Genomic DNA, 6,163 nt, shown 5'->3' on the forward strand with positions numbered 1-6,163 from the left:
TTCTGCCCAATTTGGGTCTATCAAGGGCCCAATTGCCCCCAAATTAAGTTAATGTGATCACCTCCCATTCCTAACTTAATCTACATGCTAACTACGATATTTCTTAAGACATTTACTACAACTTGCTCCGGTGCGTCAATTGCTTCTTCCGGCAAGCTTCCGGCGAACTTCCGGCGAACATCCGACGAACCTTCGGCGATGCTCCGACGGACTTCCGGCAAACTCCTGGACTTGTGATGATCCACTTGGTGAGTTCCGACGAGCTTCGTTTGGCAAGCTCCTGGACTTCTCGGATTTGTTCCCGTAGAACCTCCGACGACCGTCCGGACTTCCATCGAACTCTCGAACTCCCAATGTGATCATAGTCTTGACTCTGGCGTAACTCCTGCTGCATGTCTTTATTCCATCATAGTTAATCCTACACATGTAAAACAAAACTTCGATCGAGACAATTAATTCTAAGCAATTAACCAAGTTGTCCGGCATATCATTGGTCCCTCGACGCTTCGTCTGATTCTTCGGCGCATCGTCCTCTCCTGCGGCCTATTGCCCAATCGGCCAGTTGACTCCGCAACTCCGATATCCTTGGCGCAATACCTGCTCTTCTTAGCCCGATGCCCGAGTCCACGACCCAAAGCCTTCTGTCGATACGTCGACCGATCCACCAGCCCGACGTCCAATCTTCTGACATGTTCCTCCGGCACAACATGATTTTTCCTGCTTTAATTGTCTCATCCTGATCGAAGCATCCTGCGTCACTCAAAACGTAGATTAAAACATAAACACAATTATCAATTGGTTTCATCATCAAAATACGAGATTCAACAAAGTCCTCACCAAAATCCAACCACCTTCATAAAAGGCCCTATCTTACATGTTCGACACCAAAGCAAATGTAACTTTTGTTGCAAATATGGACATAAAACGCATCAGTGTCCATTCAAGAAAATTAGTCCGAACAAATTAATTTGGGTTCCTAAAGGAACCATGATAAACTCTATGCAACATGATAAACAATGTGGATTAGTTTTTTAGGCACCCAAAAGTAAATGGGTACCTAAAAATCACCCCTTCTTGTAGAAACATACACTATCAAAAGCTAGGAGCAAGAGATAATATCTTGCTTTTTGGGTTCTCTATATTCATGACTCGAGATCCAAAAGAACACGTAATGCTCTCTAGCCTAAATAGTGAAAAGAGGATTAGAAAATTAATATTGCAGAGTGATACTAATACGATCCTGTTTAATCCCTCAGATTTTGAAACTCATAATTCTCCCTTCACATACCCTCCGGATTTCTGAACTCATCGAATTGATTTCTTCTTTACCTTCGGATCCAACTATATCATGAACTTACGTCTTGTAACGCAAGATGAGTTAAATCAATTTGAGAGAAATGAGGTGTGGAAGCTTGTTCCTAGGCCAAATGACCATTTAGTTATTGGTACTAAATGGGTCTTTAGAAACAAGCAAGATGAATCTGGTATCATGGTTAGAAACAAGGCTAGATTAGTGGCCAAAGGTTTCAACCAAGAAGAAGGTATCGATTATGAAGAAACCTTCGCTCCTATGGCTAGATTAGAAGCCATAAGGATGCTCCTTGCCTGTGCTAGTAATAATCATTTTAAGTTGTTTCAAATGGATGTTAAAAGCGCCTTTCTTAATGGATCTTAAAAACATTCTCATTAAATGTGATAACACAAGTGCAATATGTTTAACAAAGAATCTCATTCAATACTCAAGAACAAAACATATTGATATTAGACATCACTTCATACAAGATTATGTCACTAATCATGATGTAATCATAGAGTTCATTGATACTAAGCATCAACTAGTTGATATTTATACAAAACCTCTAAGCGAAGAACAATTTGATTTCATTAGAAGAGAATTAGGAATGTTAATGTGTCCGAATGCATAAACTTGTTAAAATCATTTTTCGGACTTTATTGATTGAATGATCAAATCACTTGATTGCCATTACATGCCTAAAATTACATGTTGGAAATTATGTTTTTTGGATACAAAAATTTCCATAACAATGAGCATGTTTTGTCTTCATGATTGTATTTGAAAATCTATAGTATAGTCTTGTCCGAATGCATGAAAGTGTTAATTTCATTTTCGGATTCTCTTAACTAGTGGTATCCTAACAATCGGATTATCTCGATACATTATCTTTTTCCGAACTTAATAGGCATATGTTATATCGAGTTTGATTCTTATCATTGATTTTTGACATATGGAATCAACTAGCAAAAACATCTCTCATACACTTATCATGTGAAAAATATTTTTTTAAGAAATGGATTTGATAAAATGATTCCTGCTTGTAAATTCCTTCTTGAAATATGGATGTTAGTGTTTTTACTTGCAAGGATTTGTTTCACATACATATCTTGATCCTTGTAAAAATGGAGTATGATTTAATCTCTCATCGATTTTAACTTCATTCAAAGTAAACTCACAAATAGCTGGTATCACAAATAGCCTTCCTCCTTCATGCAAAAAGATAATAACAAATGAAAAGGAAGAAGTATTAAAAGCTATCTCTATGTCATGTTTTCCTTGAGATGTTTGCATAATTGGTATCCTATCACTCACTGTTGGAAAATGACATGAACATAGTTATGACATGAATAAATACCGCACTTATGCTTAAAATTTGTTATATCGTTCTCCTTTTTGTTGATGACAAAGGGGGAGAGATATATGAATTGATGCTATGAGTATTGATGATATGATTATGTCATGCTTACATCATCGAAAATATACGAATTGATGATAACTATGATTGTCATATTTGCATTATGCCATGTTTGCATCATGTTAATATATTAAGAACTTGCATCGTAATTTTACATGTTGATATCTTACCATGTGATGAAATGCTACGATTGCTAAACACTTAATGTTTGCTTTACATTAAGATATCAAAAGCTTAAATTGTAAATTTACATGTTGATATCTTATGTTGAACTGCTACCATTATTCATATTTGAAATGTAAAACTTGAGAATGGATATCAAGTCTTGACATCATTTTCAGTAAGATACATCATGATAGAAATCATGATGGGAGTAATTGATAAGGTTAAGAGTTCTTAACTTATCAATAAGTCTATTGAATTCAAAGGCCATGAATTCAAGAATGACTTATCTCAAGTATGACATATAGATAGGGGGAGTTGTTAACTCCGTTATCAATTAATTGTCATCATCAAAAAGGGGGAGATTGTTGAATCTCGGATTTTGATGATGAAGTCAATTATCATTTGTTATCTAATCCATATGTTGAGATAAGTGTGCAGGATTAATTACGATGAAAGTAAGACATACAGCAGGAGATGCGTCGGAGTTAAGACTATGATCACGTTGGGAGTTCGAGAGTTCGACGGAAGTCCGAACGGTCGTCGGAGGTTCTACGGGAACAAATTCGAGAAGTCCAGGAGCTTGCCAAAAGAAGCTCGTCAGAACTCGTCAAGTGGATTGTCGCAAGTCCAGGAGTTTACAGGAAGTCCATCGGAGCATCGCCGAAGGTTCATCGGATGTTCGTCGAAAGTTCGCCGGAAGAAGCGATTGACGCACCAGAGCAAGCTGTAGTAAATGTCTTAAGAAATGTCATAGTTAGCATGTAGATTAAGTTAGGAATGAGAGGTGATCCCATTAACTTAATATGGGGGTAATTGGCCCTTGACATACCCAAATTGGGGTCGAATGGATCAACCCATTCGGACGAGAATTCTTGCTAGGCGGTGGCACCGCTAGGGTCGACGGAGGCATCGCCCAAGAGAGGGTCTCCCAGGAAAGCTGGGCGGTAAAACCGCCCCAGGCAGGCGGTGTCACCGCCTGGGCTTAGTCTCCGAGCGAGACTGGGCGGTGCAACCGCCCCTAACAAGCAGTGAAACCGCTTGAGCTCGGTCTCCGAGCTCTGCCAGGCGGTGGCACCGCTAGGGCTCAGTCTCCGAGCGAGACTGGGCGGTGCAACCGCCCCTATCAAGCAGTGGCACCGCCTAGAGGCTCAGTCTCTGAGCTGCCAAGCAGTTGTACCGCCCCAGTCAGGAGGTGGTACCACTAAGACCCCGGAAATCTGGGAAAAGATATCTTTGAGCTCCAAATTCAAACTAGTTTGGGGCCTATATATACCCCACCCTTTCCTACATGAAATGGCACCGAAAATCCAATCTTACTATGTGATTTTTAGAGCTCAAAAGTGTTGTAAAGGCTAGAAGTTCTTCTCCCTTTTTTTTCAAGTTTTGATCTTTCAAGAGAGGAGAGAAAAGTTTGTAAGGGTTGTCTCCTAAGCCCATCAAAAGGAGTGAAATTGTAAAAGAGTGGTTGGCCTTCGCCTATTGAAGGAAGGCCTCTAGTGGACGTCGGTGACCTCGTTGGTGGAGGAAACCAAAAGTGGATGCAGGTCAAGATTGACCGAACCACTTTAAATCTCGTTTTGCATTTACTTTGAGCATCTTATCTTTACTGCAAACCTCCTCAATAGCTTACTGCCTTCTGCTCATTTACGAACGTGTTTCATAGTTAAGTATTTTTCGAATCAGCGTTAAAACAAAAATCAGTTTTATCGTACGAACATCATATTTCAGTTTGCACTTACATTCTGATTTCTATCTTAATTGCAAACTGCCTTCCTTACTTTACTTCAAATACGTTTCCGTAAGCTTTCAAAGTTATTATCTGCATGAAATAACATTTACGTCGGAATCGGATTTCAACGTATGAACGCAGTTTTAATCGTTGAAAGTTTTCCGCTGCACTAATTCACCCCCCCCCTCTTAGTGCTCTTGATCCTAACAGGTACCATTGCCCAGACTGATAGTACCATCGCTTGACAATCTCGGAGACTGAGTCTAGGCGGTACCACCGCCTAACATAGTCTCGAAGATTGTGCCATAACGGTTCCACCTGTTGGGTCACTGTTTGGGCCTTTCATTGAGCCCAACACAGTCCATACATGGGCCCAATTGGCCCCTAATTGGGTTGGCCCAATTCTAATCTCAATTATATGTTAACTACGAAATTTAAGCACAGACATCACAATATATTTATGTACATTTATCTCACATGTAGATTTAAGTTTCGTAAGTTTTTGTGTATCAATCTTTCGTACGACGACGAACATATTTTTAAAAAATATTAAGATTTTATTTTATGTTTTTCGACTGTGCATATGATGCCATCCATATATTTTCCTATAATAACAACCTACCTAGATGCATGTAGATAATCAATGTCATAACATAAGATTTTAGACATGTTTAATATGTCGAGGTATTACCCATTAATTTTTGAACCTGTGTGATCAACATCTGCCCAGTAGGAATCTCCTGCAGACTTTGTTCACCAAAGCCACCGACACGACGATGGATAGCATATTGATGATTTCGATGTTGATGACAGAGAGCAACGAAAGCATCATCGCTCTTGAATTCAATGATCTGGAAGAGGATCGGTGCATAGAATATGATGGCATTGGTCCTAGTGAATTGCTAAAAGACCTGCGTCACGATGGTGATCACTAACTATAGTCGGCTCGATCTCTTCATGAGGTTCTTAAACGGTTTACATATCATGCCCTCTCGCATGTATGTATTCATGATCTCTTTGTACTCTGCATCAATGTTGTCAGTCCCCTAAATCTTCTTAAGCGTAGCCAAGCCCATTGTCAGCTGCTTGCGCTCAATGAGGCTCGTGGGGGTCTTGACAATCACAAAAGAGCCCAAGCAAAACATGGTGGCCCAGTTAGTCTAAGCATCAGTCTCCATCCGAAGGAGTGGATATTGGACACCAAGTAATTAATGATGTTGGTCGCGAATATTCCGATGACGATATCGAGCTGAAAGAGGATGTTTAAGACTCCACGGATGTGAACAGGTGTGATCTCAGAGTAACCAAGCGTTCGGAGAGACATAGGAGAGAGAGATAGAAAGCAACACTACATTCAAGATCTTATGAGAGAGAGACAGAGAGAGAGAGCTAACCAAGCGGATTAGCAAATCCCACGCCGACTCCTAGGAGAATCCTTCCTGTGATCAGCATGCACGCCGACAGCCCACCAAGAAGAACACCGATCAGCATGAGATATAGAAGAAAATATTCCCAATACCTCACACCATTACAGCCTAAGCTTCTAGAATGAAGGCCT

Source organism: Musa acuminata, chromosome BXJ1-11 (genome assembly GCF_036884655.1).
Source record: "Musa acuminata AAA Group cultivar baxijiao chromosome BXJ1-11, Cavendish_Baxijiao_AAA, whole genome shotgun sequence".
NCBI classification, from domain to species: Eukaryota; Viridiplantae; Streptophyta; class Magnoliopsida; order Zingiberales; family Musaceae; genus Musa; species Musa acuminata.